Source organism: Bidens hawaiensis, unplaced genomic scaffold, assembly GCF_021521415.1.
Source record: "Bidens hawaiensis isolate Kalapana, Puna unplaced genomic scaffold, B.hawaiensis_p1.1 tig00002772_1, whole genome shotgun sequence".
Taxonomy (NCBI): Eukaryota; Viridiplantae; Streptophyta; class Magnoliopsida; order Asterales; family Asteraceae; genus Bidens; species Bidens hawaiensis.
Genome location: NW_027491150.1, coordinates 72,833 through 86,620, shown reverse-complemented (window position 1 = coordinate 86,620; position 13,788 = coordinate 72,833). Strand labels below are relative to the sequence as shown.

General features: G+C 38.0%; 1 pseudogene across 1 annotated transcript; it reads right to left on the bottom strand.

Annotated features, from left to right (window-relative positions):
* Positions 1–7,225: 7,225 nt before the first annotated feature.
* On the bottom strand, positions 7,226–10,344 carry LOC143621021 (ferric reduction oxidase 2-like; annotated as a pseudogene). The gene is made up of 5 exons (XR_013151445.1): positions 10,026–10,344; positions 9,764–9,866; positions 9,478–9,675; positions 9,152–9,386; positions 7,226–8,366 (listed from the first exon to the last, which is right to left on the bottom strand). The product of XR_013151445.1 is annotated as a ferric reduction oxidase 2-like (transcript).
* Positions 10,345–13,788: the final 3,444 nt, after the last annotated feature.

Here is a 13,788-nt window from a genome sequence, read left to right as displayed (position 1 = left end):
AGTTCCTAGCGCAGATTGGAGAGATTTCCAAAAGCGAGATATAAAACGGCCATCGCGATCGGATATGATGCTCAAAGGAGTACCATGGCGGCAGACAATTTCCTTGACATAAAGCTGCGCGAGATGCTCAACACGGTAGTTTTCACGAATGGGCAGAAAGTGAGCAGACTTAGTCAATCGATCCACTATTACCCAAATGCTATCATGTTTGCTTGCTGTCAAAGGTAACTTGGTAATGAAGTCCATCGCTATACCTTCCCATTTCCATGTAGGAATTTCTGGTTGTTCGAGCAAACCAGATGGGCGTTGGTGTTCAGCTTTTACCTTAGAACAAGTCAAGCATTTAGCTACGAACACAGCAATATCCTTTTTCATACCGGGCCACCAATAAGTAATGCGCAAATCCTTGTACATCTTATCAGCGCCAGGATGAATAGAATACCGAGATTTGTGCGCTTCACTCAGGATATTAGCGCGAAGATTCTCATCACAGGGAATCCAGATGCGATTGAGATAGCAGAGAATTCCACTCAGATTAGGGACAAAATGCGCTTCCGCGCCACACGCTAACTCGGCGCGAAGGTTACCATTGCTGATGGATGCGCGCTGCGCGTCACGAATGCGCGATTCAAGGTTGCTCTGGATCGGCGCGAAGTGAAGCTGCGTGCGCGGCAAGATACAGTTAAGCTGGCAGGGTTTTCGGCTGAGCGCATCGGCTACCACATTAGCCTTACCAGGATGATACCGGATCTCACAATCGTAATCGCTGATGAGTTCGTTCCATCGGCGTTGCCTCATGTTAAGTTCCTTTTGATCAAAAATATGCTGAAGGCTTTTATGGTCAGTGTAGAGGATACACTTAGTACCATAAAGGTAGTGTCTCCAGATCTTCAAGGCAAAAACAACTGCGCCTAGTTCGAGGTCGTGAGTTGTATAATTCTTCTCGTGAACCTTGAGTTGCCTCGATGCGTAAGCGATAACCTTGTCTCGTTGCATAAGAACACAACCGAGACCTTGGTTGGAGGCATCGCAGTACACGACAAAATCATCATTACCCTCAGGTAGCGCAAGGACAGGAGCTTCACACAACAAACGCTTGAGCGTTAGAAATGCTTCTTCTTGCTTCGAGCCCCAAATATACGGTTTACCTTTGTGCGTTAGAGCTGTTAAAGGCAAAGCGATCTTCGAGAAGTTCGAAATGAAGCGCCGGTAATAACCAGCTAAGCCCAGAAAGGAACGGATCTCGGTAGGAGTAGATGGCGTCAACCAGTTCTTGATTGCTTCAATCTTGGATGGGTCGACATGAATACCCATCTTGTTTACAACATGACCAAGAAACTGTACTTCATCAGACCAGAATTCACACTTGGAGAGCTTGGCAAAGAGCTGCTCGGTTCGAAGCTTTTGCAATACCAACCGAAGATGTTGCTCATGCTCGGCCTTGGTCTTAGAATACACCAGAACATCATCGATAAACACGATCACGAATTTATCCAAGAAAGGCCTACACACCCGATTCATTAGATCCATGAAAATGGCGGGTGCGTTGGTTAAACCGAAGGACATGACCAAGAATTCAAAATGGCCATAACGAGTTCGAAAAGCAGTCTTCGGAACATCTTCATCGCGGATGCGCAACTGGTGATAGCCAGAGCGGAGATCAATCTTGGAAAAACAAGAGGCACCTTGGAGTTGATCAAAGAGGTCGTCAATGCGCGGTAAGGGATACCGGTTCTTAATGGTGAGTTTGTTTAACTCGCGGTAATCAATACACATGCGAAACGATCCATCTTTCTTTTTAACGAACAACACCGGAGCACCCCAGGGCGAAGAGCTAGGGCGGATGAATCCTTTAGCAGTCAACTCTTGAAGTTGGCTTGCCAATTCTTGCATCTCAGCGGGCGCAAGACGGTAAGGAGATTTGGCTACGGGGGAAGCACCAGGGACAAGATCAATACGGAACTCGACTTCACGAGCGGGAGGGATACCAGGAAGATCATCAGGAAAAACTTCAGGGAAATCACGCACAACAGGGATATCGCGAAGCTTCTTTTCTTCAGCAGGTTTAACCACATGGGCTAAGAATGCAATACACCTTTTCCGCATGAGCCTTCGGGCTTCGGTGCAAGACATAAGTTTAAGACCGCGGGAGGGTTTCTCGCCGTAGATATGAAGATCACCATTTTCTCGAGGTATGCGAATCATCTTCTTGGCGCAAATAACTTCGGCGCGATTCTTCGAGAGCCAGTCCATACCAATAATAACATCAAAGCTTCCAAGAGGCATGGAGATGAGGTCGATCAGAAAATCGTTTTCGTTAAGGTTAAGCGTGCAATCTTTAATCAATGAGTTAATTAAAACAGTTTCGCCATTAGCCAATTCAACTGAAAAATTTTCTTTTAAATCGTTGCGCGGTCGCGCAAGCTTCTGCTCAAACGTGCGAGAAATAAAACTTCGATCGGCGCCAGTATCAAAAAGTACAGAAGCATAAAATCCGTTAAGCAAAAATGTACCATTAACCACGTCATTATTCGCTTGCGCTTGGTGCGCGGTTATGTTAAAAGCTCGTCCACGTGTCACTTGGTTCGAAATCTGGTTCACCGGATTCGCTTGCGTAATCTGAACATGTAGCCTTGGGCATGCGTTCCGGAAATGACTGGGATCACCGCAGTTGAAGCACGATCTGGGTCGTGGGTTTTGGTAGGTTGGTTGTGGGTTCTGCGGGTAGACTGGTGGTGTTGGCGCAATTGGATTGGTGGGAAGGACTCTACAGTTTTCTGCAAGGTGACCAGCGCGGCCACATCGGTTACAAAGTCGACATGGGACTTGAGGTGGGTGGTGGAGTCTACAGGTTGGGCAAAAGGGGTGGTTTCCTGTGTAGGGTTTCTTAGTTGGCGGGGCAGGAAATGCTGGATTGGTTAAGGCATAGCTGTGGACTACAGGAGGGGTTGGGTAGGTTGACAGTGGGTTAGGGGCGTATACTGGAGGTTGGTAGGCGGGTTGCTGGACTATGGGCGGGCTGGTAAGCGCGTAGACTTGTCTGCGCCTACGTTTCGGGTTGTTATGGTGTGAGGGTTCAGGTTTGGTTTCTGTTGGTTCAGTGGCAGATTTGGTAGGTTTGGTCTTCTCAGCTCCCCGCAGGAACAGGGTTCCTGCTCTGACATGGTTGTCGCTGAGCACAGCGGCCAACTCGATGGCGTCAGAGAGGGTTAGTGGGTTCCTGGCCCATACAGAATCTTGAATTTCCATGGGGAGACCCCCAAGGAATTTCTCTATGGCTCGGCGGGAAGGGGTAACAAGGTGAGGGACAAGCAGGCTTAGTTCATGGAAGCGCGTCGCGTACTCGCGCGCTTCACCGCTGTATTGCTTAAGATTCCAAAATTCTTCCTCCAGGCGCTTAACTTCGTTGGGAGGGCAGAATTCTCGCGTCAGAATTTCCTTGAATTCCTCCCATGTCATGCTAGAAGCAGCTTCTGCGCTACGCGCATGAGCTACTCCATTCCACCATGTAAGCGCTCTAGATTCCAGGACACTGGAAGCATATAGGGTTCGTCTGTCTGAGGGGCATTGGGTGTGGAGGAAAGTGTTTTCTATTTTCTCAAGCCACTGGAGCATCACGGTGGCTCCTTCAAGACCTGTGAACTTTGGAGGGTTACCCGCGTTAAAGGACTTAATGTTGTAACCAGAGGTGTTGGTATTGTTTTGGCTCAAAGCTTGGGCTATTGCGGCGGCCATTTCCTGGGAACGTTGCTGCCTACGTCTGCGCGAGGCTTCTCTCCTCTGATGGCGGCGAGATAGCGGAGGCATTCTATAAAAGTTTTAATTTTAGTTAATATCTTGGTTTTAGCGCAAAGTAACCTCGAAAAGCTTGGTTTCACGGAGTCAGTTACTGTCAAAAGTTAAAGTAAAATAAATGACCCTAAATGCAGACTTAATAAAGGTAACAAATTCGAATCAAGAATCGACAATTCATGTATCACCATGACTTTCCGAATTCCCAATTTAAAATATACGAGCAAACGAGTATTGGAGATTGACGGTTCATGTATCACCATGACTTTTCAATCTTCAATATAAAATATACAAGAAAATGAGTATTGGAGTTTGACAATTCATGTATCACCATGACTTTTCAAGTCTCCAACCTCAGAACATAATCGTAAATGGGAATTGAAAATCAACTATTCATGTATCACCATGACTTTTCGGATTTTGAAATCCAACAAACGAATATGTAAGTAAAATCAATAAAAATCGCAATTCAACAAAAATCGAAATATCTCGGAGTAAAACATAAAATCATATACTGCGTCTGCGCAAGCATATTTATAAATAACGAGTAATTAACAATAAGCGCGCAAACATGAGATTTCTCTCATGCGCGAGAAGGGACTCTTAGGTATTCTAGGCCGTTACGTCTAACCACATATCCTAAATTCAACGAGCTCTGATACCAATCTGTAACACCCCGACCAAAGGCGGATTATACATCGGGGCGCCACATATTGTTTCATTACTCGTGACACTATTGGGTGTCAATATTTAATAAATACATTCATTCGCGCACGCGCAAAGTAGACATAAAATAACATAAATCATCATAAATCAATATATTATAAATCATAATATTCGAACAGCAATAACTTGTCTTGATACATTTTAATCTAGGTCAAAAATAAAGAAAACTTCCTACGTGTCCTCGAGCTCCAAAACAGCTACTACAAACCTGAACATGTGTTAAAATAAACGTCAAACACTTGCGTGTTGGTGAGAAATCAAGTTTAATACAATACATAGATAACAATAAATCTGCGCGCAACATGTGTATGTCTGGTTTTCAACAAGGGTGTAATCCGATCGGGACCAACTCTAAGATTCATACTCATAGACTGCCAGTGCTCACGATTGAGCTCACAAACAAGAAAAACTGTGCAAGTGTAAACAAAAGAGAAAATCATAAACGATAGTTCTCCCGTGTTCATCTAATGGTACCATGAGAACTGCGGAATAGACCGACAAGACGGTTAATGATCCACACATACAAATAAACAGCCAAGTCTACGTCCTCAACACATGGGATACTGCGCGACTAACGTTCATAAACAGTTTAAGACTCTAAGTTTGTATGAACACATGAACATCCCAAAACATTAAAAGCAAAAAGGGATTAGATACGAGATTACTCACTTGATAAACGATGCGGTGTAAGATAAAGCAAGAACCAACTTTAAACAAGCACAAGTTAACCTATAAGTAAGATTATTGTTTTAATGATTTGTTTTAAGTCTTGATTATAAGTTAGCATAATTAATAAGTAAATTATTATATATAATATATATTACCGGAAAAGCAGGGCAGAACAGGGAGGAAGACGGAGGCAGAGAGAGCAAGGAGGAGGTTAAATTAAGTGTTTGTGTGTGATGTGTTAGGAAAAATAATATTATTATTTATAGAGAAACCCTAGGGAACACAATCCCTAGAAAAGGGGAAAAGATCTCCAAAAAGTAAAAGATTCCAAAAGCAAAAGATATCAAAAGATATGGCAGCTGCAGGGGGCAAAGGAAAAGCTGACAGGTAACAGTAAACAGGCATGGGCGGGTCAGATAAAGGTATTGGTCAAAGTATGGAAAAGCATATCTCAAAAGATAATGTCAGTCACTTTTTCTGTCAACCAATGGGGTTGGTGCGCATGCTGCGCCAAAAGTGGCTTTTCAGACAAAAGATAGGTCAGGTCAACAGCAGAGAAGATAAGACAACACAAAAGTAAACGGCTGGATTAAACAGAAGAAAAGACTCAAGACATAGCGCGAGAAAGCTTGAGCGCGAAGGCAGACACAGAAGGTCAAGAGTGCGCGAGCGCGAAGGCAGACAGAACCAACCTTAACGCGTCGCGGGAAGAACTACATTTCTAAGCGCGCCGCGGGAAGAACTTCAATTCTAAGCGCGTCGCGAGAAGAACTATATTCCTTAGCGCGTCGCGGGAAGAACGGTATCCATAGCGCGCCGCGGGAAGAACTAAAATCCTTAGCGCGCTGCGGGGACAGTTCGTCTCGCGTATCGCAGTAACAGGTGGTCTTCACGCAGGCTTCCTTGTAAGGAGTCTGGCGCGTGGAGCTGCGCAGACAACCTTAGGCGGGAAGAAACATAGGACGGGTTCAAGGCTTAAGGGCGGGACGGCGACAAGAGGGAAAAGAAGGCGGAAAAAGAGAAGAAGAAGGAGGCGGGAAGGAAAATATATTATTATTATTAAAAGTAAAATATAAGTATAAATAAATATTAAATCATAAAAGAAAGAGATCGGATCAGAGAAACGGATACCTGGGTCGGGTCGGATCGGGGCAGATGTCACACCCAAAGCATATGATGTGCAGAACATTATCAAAGCACCGCACAAAACAACCAATATGAAGCTGCCAACGTTAACGCATTAACAGCTTGTATCACATGCTTAAAAATCTGTCGGGGGTAGTACAGTAACAATTTGTGAGTGTCACCGACATTTCAAATTAATATATATATATATATATATATATATATAATGGTTTATGACAAATTTTATCATTCTTGTTATTCTATTCTTCTTAGAATCTGAATAATCATAACAGTATTGATATTTTAGCATTTGTCAGTTTCACACAATTGACTGTTCATTTGAATCTTTTTGTTTTACCAACTGATGTGTGTCTGTGTGAGTCATCGTTCTCCTTCTCATTAATGTAAAATAAAATAATAAATCGTCTTCTGAGATCCAAGATCATTAATAATAAAAAGGTATGAAGTCTACATTAACCCCACCCTTTTAGGGGGTATTCATTATTCAATATTGGTAAAAAAACCGAATTTGAACACGGTTTGGAATTCAATTTGAATATGTGATTTTCGAACCAACCCAAATATAAAAATTTGAGTTTATATATGCTATTTTTATATTAGCAATATACATGCTTATATACGGCATTTTTTAATGTACTTTTCCACACTTCGGTTTATTTATATGATTATATCAAATTGGGTTTTGGAATTCTAAGTCTAATTCAGTGTGAATTTGAGCTCAATTTGGAAAAGTTAGAATTCGAATACGAAAAACCGATGAACAAACCTAAGAGCTCACCAAAAAGTATATCATTCAGATCCAAAATGTTCGATAATAGTTCATTGCTAGTGAATAAAAAGCAGTTTATTTATGTATTAAAAGTTTACAAACAAAAGGAAATTAAAATTTGAGTTGTCAAAAGTGAGGATTGATAGACAAAAAAAAAAGTAACAACTTGTTGCCCAATGCACACCATATCTTGTAATTTGCAACAGCCAATCACCAACTAAAACTTATGGACTCAAAATGCAAGTTTGAAGCCAATCCAGATGAACATATGTTTGCAACCTCATGCCTCATTTTCTTTGGCCCACATTCCAACACTTGCTTCTTTTTGCTCAAACAAAATCCCTAACAAAAAACAAAAGTAAAAATAAAAGATGTTAGTTGTAAGTTTTAAAGCATAAGGTGTAAGCTTTAGTCTTACTCTTAAGATCCGGCCTTTCGCCAAAATGCACATTTGTAGACTGAAAGAGCGATTGTTGGGGCACACTTTCAAGCTCTCTATCCGCGTTGTAAAACCACAAGTTAGGTGAGCTAACCGGCGTCGCTCCCTCCATGTTTTGAATTTGCTTCGAATCCATAGCATTACTCTTCTTATTCCACCAAAAACCCACAAAACATGTCACCATTATAGACGCACAAATGAGCAACATATTCAACACGGCCCTTGATCCATACGAGTACACTTTGTTCGTGTTTTTATCAATAGGATAGATGTAAAATCGCGTCACAAGTCCCATAGACAAAAGGAAAACCACAAAAGAACATGAAATAATCGCGCCAAGCCATAACCAACCATTTTGTCCTAAAACAGGAGTTATGGGCACATCGGAGGGGTTTGGTTTAAACCAAATGGTACTCACTGGTTTCTTGTCATTGGTCACGGGTTGCTTCTCTCGTGTCACATAGGCTTCGATTTGTAACTCTAGTTTTGAAAACTCTATAGGTGTACCGGATGTTGGTAATAACAATTCCAACATGGTCAGATCAGACGAGTCTTTAAACACACTAATAAAGAGAATTTTTGGAGCTTTACATTTTAGTGTTTCGGTCGTGGAAACAAGCTCCCTAAATATAGAGATAAACGGTGTTATCCGACTTGGAACACGAAGAACACTATGAAGATGATGTATAAGTGATGCACATAAAAGAAAACCTCAAACATTTTTCGTCTAATCCTAGGAAACGTCGTTGCCCACATAACCAATCCCGCTACCAAAGCCACCTCTCCGGCTACATTCGATATGTCGGTTTTTGCCCATTTCAACATCTACATGAACTATCACATAACATTAGTTAATGGTATAATGAATCTAATCATATGATAAAAAGTGATGTAAAATAACTTTATGATGGCCAATAGTTTTGGTCTTTTGGACCATATAGAAGTTGATATTCTAACAATTATTGGCTTTATCTTCATTTTCCAAATTCACTGGTGGAATATTTTTAGGCCTTCTAAGCCATAAAGATTGTAACAAATTTATGAATAATAATAATAATAATAATCTATAATATATATAAACGAAGACCCAAAAATCCTACGTGTCGCGATGTGGTCGCTCCCCCTTTTTTTTGGAGTTATCAGATATGCTTGATTTTTAAATGGAGGCTTCTCATGCATTTGACCCGAATTCACGGGTATGGGTCTCATCAAACCCATATATTTCTTAAACGGGTTATAACATCTCATTAAATTAAAAACTAATCTCACAAAATATTTGATATAAAAAATCCTATAAAATAGGGATAATCTAAAAATTAATACCTGATTTATTTAAAAAAAGATATATGTTATTTATAATTAAAAATCTATATTTATAGTAAAAAAAATAAACGGGTTTTGGGTCTCATCAAACCCATATAGTTTTTAAACCGGGTTATAACATCTCATTTATTTGTGAAACAATTTATCATCAAACCATAAGTATATTATTAACTTTTATATAATAAAAACATAAAAATTCAAAAAATAAATAAATATTATAAACATATAATATAAAACAACCCGCGTAATACGGGGGATAAAAACTAGTAATAATATAAAGATGGTACCTCGGATGTCTGCTTGGTTACTATCCAATAAATAATGTAACAAACACCATGAGAAGTGAAGAGGGTCATAACAATATGTCCAAGCCATATGTGATACTTGATACTGGCCTCAGAAGTCAGCCCGAACAGCGATAATATAGACGATCCTCGAGTCACTGGGAAGAACAAAAATGCTAGACATATGTTGCCAATTAACCCGAATCGTAGAGCCACTGAATCCAACTTTGATTGCCACCTAGCCAACCAAAATAATATTGGATTAACATATGTATAACATAGAACAAATATATATAGATATGAACAAATATATTGGTTTATTCACATACACTTCCTCTCCCTTTTTGGCAGCTGTTTTATGATTAATATTGGCAAAACTGACGTGTAAGTACGTCGTGAAAGACCATACAATGAGAGCGATAAACATAACAAAGAACGCAAGCTCGATTTTTGAGACAATCCCGAGACCTTTGATGATCATTGGCCTTCTCCATATACTCAAGTTATCGGGTTTGGCTTCTTTCTCTCTAAAGGTTGAGAAGATAAAAATATATTAACTATCATGGAATAACAAAAATAACATGTTTAGTTTTGTATTTGGAATGGCTATTATACCCTTCGTCGCGGTTTTGGTTTGCCTTTTTTCTTAAATGGAGATATACACTTCCCACGACCGCCATGAACAAAACGGGGAGTGTGTAGAGCAACATCTTCGGGCCTAAAATTTATACGCAATTAATGAAGAAAATAAACTACTAAGAAATAAAAATTAACACATAAAAAGTTGTTACATTATGTGTTATCATGTAACTAGACTAGTAAAATAGTAAAATCGGACTAGATTCAAGTAATGGCGATTCGAGAAGTGGAAACGAACCTTGAGTCCCGAAGTAAGTAGAAGTGGTGTGGGCTCGAACCCTAACGAGCCACTTTTGTTTATAGACATAGGTTGGTGTGATGACCCATAGGAAAATATAGCCTATGAAGACCATCATTGCAAGCCCTTTGATCATCTTCATAATCATCATCATCATCATCTTCTTATTATTCTTACTATCTCTTGATATATTGTTGGTTTGCAAAAGGAATAAAGGGAGGTTGCTATTTATAGAAGTGAGATTTAGTTAAAAGACTAAGAATGAGTGTGACCAAAAGGGTATATTTGGAAAACCACTATTTTTTAATGTTTTGACATATGTGTGTGAATATATAAAAGTGTAGCTAAATCATGATAATATATATGCATATACATATACGTATGTGAATCAGTGTATGTGTATATTATCATGCAAATGGACCGTGAAGAAAAAATAGCATATAGCATGTTTTATGCCCTACTATTACGCATGATGGGAGTGTAGATATGAAGTTTGTATACATCTGTTTCTTAACATTAGTATTTAAATATTTGAACAAACGTAACAAAAATTGATATAACGGGACATGGTTGGATATAATAAACGATCGCCCATGGTTGCCCGGTAGGTTTCCGGACCTGGACCCAAACCAGTTCAGTTGGTATGGATCGAATCGTCACTCGTGGGATGAACCCTTTTTTTAAAGTAAAATAAGCATTCTTAATATAAAAAAAACTTTATTATTATATTTCTTAAAATACATATATATTTTATGAGGAGGGATAAAATACAAATAAAATTAATATACTAAACATACAAATAACTAAAGTAAATATGATAAAAAATAATATGATGTAATAATTATTACTCTAGTGTTAACATATTAATTACTCTAGTTATTTTGTATATTTCTCACAATAAAAGCTATTTGTATTTGATTTAAACCCTTATTTAATTACTTTAATTTAAATATAAACAGCGAAACATTATACTACATAATTTTTTTGAAATACATAAATACTTCATTTAAAATTTACTATAACGTTGTCCGTATTTTTTTAAGTTTGTGTGAACAAGCTAGAGTAGTTTATTGATCAATTTGGTATTCAAAAGTTGGAATAATAACAATCTAGCTTATATTTTTATAATATATGCCAATTTGTCATACATACATGCATGCATCATGGCTATCTTCGAAAATTGTTTTAAATTTTGCATGTAAAAGGGGTTTTTATTGGATTTGAAAAGTTAAATTTTTAAATAGGCTTATTGAGAATTTAGGTTGTGCAAAATTATTTTTCACAAAAATAGGATTAAACGAATTGGATGATTATGTTTAAATATATATTAACAATACATAATTTTTTCTAACTCCCTCCACCCCCACCACACACATACGCACGCGCGCGCACACATCTTAAAGCCGACACTGGAAATTTAATGTTTAACTACTTATATTTAATGTTTAACTAGATACATACTTTGGAAATTATTTGATTACAAGTCAAATAAAGATAAATTGTAACCCATGCCATGGCTTTAGTTTAATTACTACAATTTGCAGGATAAATCATAAAAAAGAACAGTTGACAAACTCTAATTATCAAAAAATCTCACTTCTCAACTATCCTCAATTAGCATATTAATTTGTTGAGTTTCTTTTGTAGACGAATTAGAATGAATGCATGATTCATGTAAGAGAATTGTAAGAAGAGAATTTTTTTTTTGGTATCACAATCGAAGTTTTATATAATTTACTATAAAACGATTACAATAAAGTGGCAGGCAAACGGGCAACAAGCTGCGCCGCAACCCCCTTTTGAACAACAAAGCCAATCCTGCTAAAAACGAAACTTTGGGACCTAGAAGCTGAAGAGGTTCCGTGTACGACGCGCTGAACCCTACTCAAAAATTTCACAGCCTCTGAAGAGAATTTAATTTCATTTTTTTATTAGGTTTGTATTATGTCATGTGGGAATAGAAGAGAATTTAGTGTTGCATGGATCACGCATAAACAATTTTTTGTCGCCTTTTATGATTACTTTATTCTCAAGCCACACACTTGTGCTCTCCTAATACTTTTTGTGATTATAGCCATTCTTTGTTGGTTCTTGTAATTTGTGAGTTGAATCTTGTACAGTTTAATTTATCAATGATTGATATAAGATTTTTAATTATTAATTTAATGTATAATCTTAACAACCCTTTACAAAGTACATCCTTTATCCATACGCTAGATTGCTAGAATAATGAGTTTTTATTTAATTCAAATTGTTTACAATTTTCATCACATTTTTTAATGAGTAAACTGCGGTTTTCGTCTCTATGGTTTGTTTAAATATACGGTTTAGTCCAAAAGTTTTAAATTTATGATTTTCGTCCCTGTGGTTTCATTTCACTTGCAAGTAAACATGGCCCCACTAAACCCGTTAAGTCTTGTCGTTAAACCCATCAGCGTGCCCCTCATGTGAGGGGTAGTTTTGTCCTTTTTTACCCCAAATACACACCAGCGACTCATGTGAGGAGGTTTGCGAATTACGGTTGAGGTTTATTTGGGGATAAAAGTACAAAACTGTCATTCACATGAGGGGCACGCTGATGGGTTTAACGACTAGACTTAACGGGGGTTAGTGTGGTCGGGCTTAACTGCAAGTGAAATGAAACCACAGGGATGAAAATCGTAAATTTGAAACTATTGGACTAAAACCGCATATTTGGATAAATCATATGGACGAAAACCGCATTTTACTCTTTTTTAATTTATGAATACGTATACCTATTTAGGAACGTTACTCAGGGAACACCCTCCAATGATTAAGTCGACTTAATTAAAAAGTAAAAAAAGGCGCATCACGGATATGTATTCCGGACATCATCAGCTGGCAAAACCATATAACATCTTTTTACGTACAATCTTTCAACAATTTATGTCGCTACAATTACATTTGTGCACATGGGCCTTCGCTCTTTGGAGAGGTGGTTTGATGGGGAGTTGCTACGTTAAAGGTGCAAATCACTACTAGAAAACTGAGTATTTGTAACTGTAATTTACAGTGGTAGCAAAATGCAAATGTGTTTAACGTAACATAAAAGCGAGCTTGTTTTAGCCAATTTTCCATAAATAATTTTAATTTTTATATGCCAAATTTTACAATAAAATGATTTCATGTACCTTTTAACATAAGTGATTTTTTTTATACAACCAATGTATTTACGTAACACCGGTCACCTTGTTATTGTTACAGATCCCATGCTAACTTTATGGCACATAACAAGATACAAAGTGTACGTTTTTTAAACGGAATATGATATATAGTCGATCTCAATACATAAGTTTTAGAATTACATGCTTCATCGTGTCAATTAACAAAAAAAGTGTTTGCTACACAATAACCATTTACATATTATTAAAAAAATTACATGATCGATTAAATTTCAAGTAGAGTTCACATGATATTATAACACGTAACAAATAAAAATGGCATGTAACGTGCATTTCGGTTTTAAAAAATAAAAACACGAGTAGTCACCTTATCCGGCAAAAGCTAGTTGTGATTTCCTATTTCGATTTCCTTTACTTTAAAAAAACATTTGTTGTCTGGGTTAGAACCAGTAACTTCTTAGTAAAATACAAGAACGTACCTCTACGTACCAAATGAGTTACTTCATAACAAAATACTTTGTATTTCGGTCGTCATTTTTCTAACGCATTATGCAATTTTAAAGATGTCACCAGAAATATAACTCTTGAGATATTAAAGGCTATAAGCACAGTTTGAATAT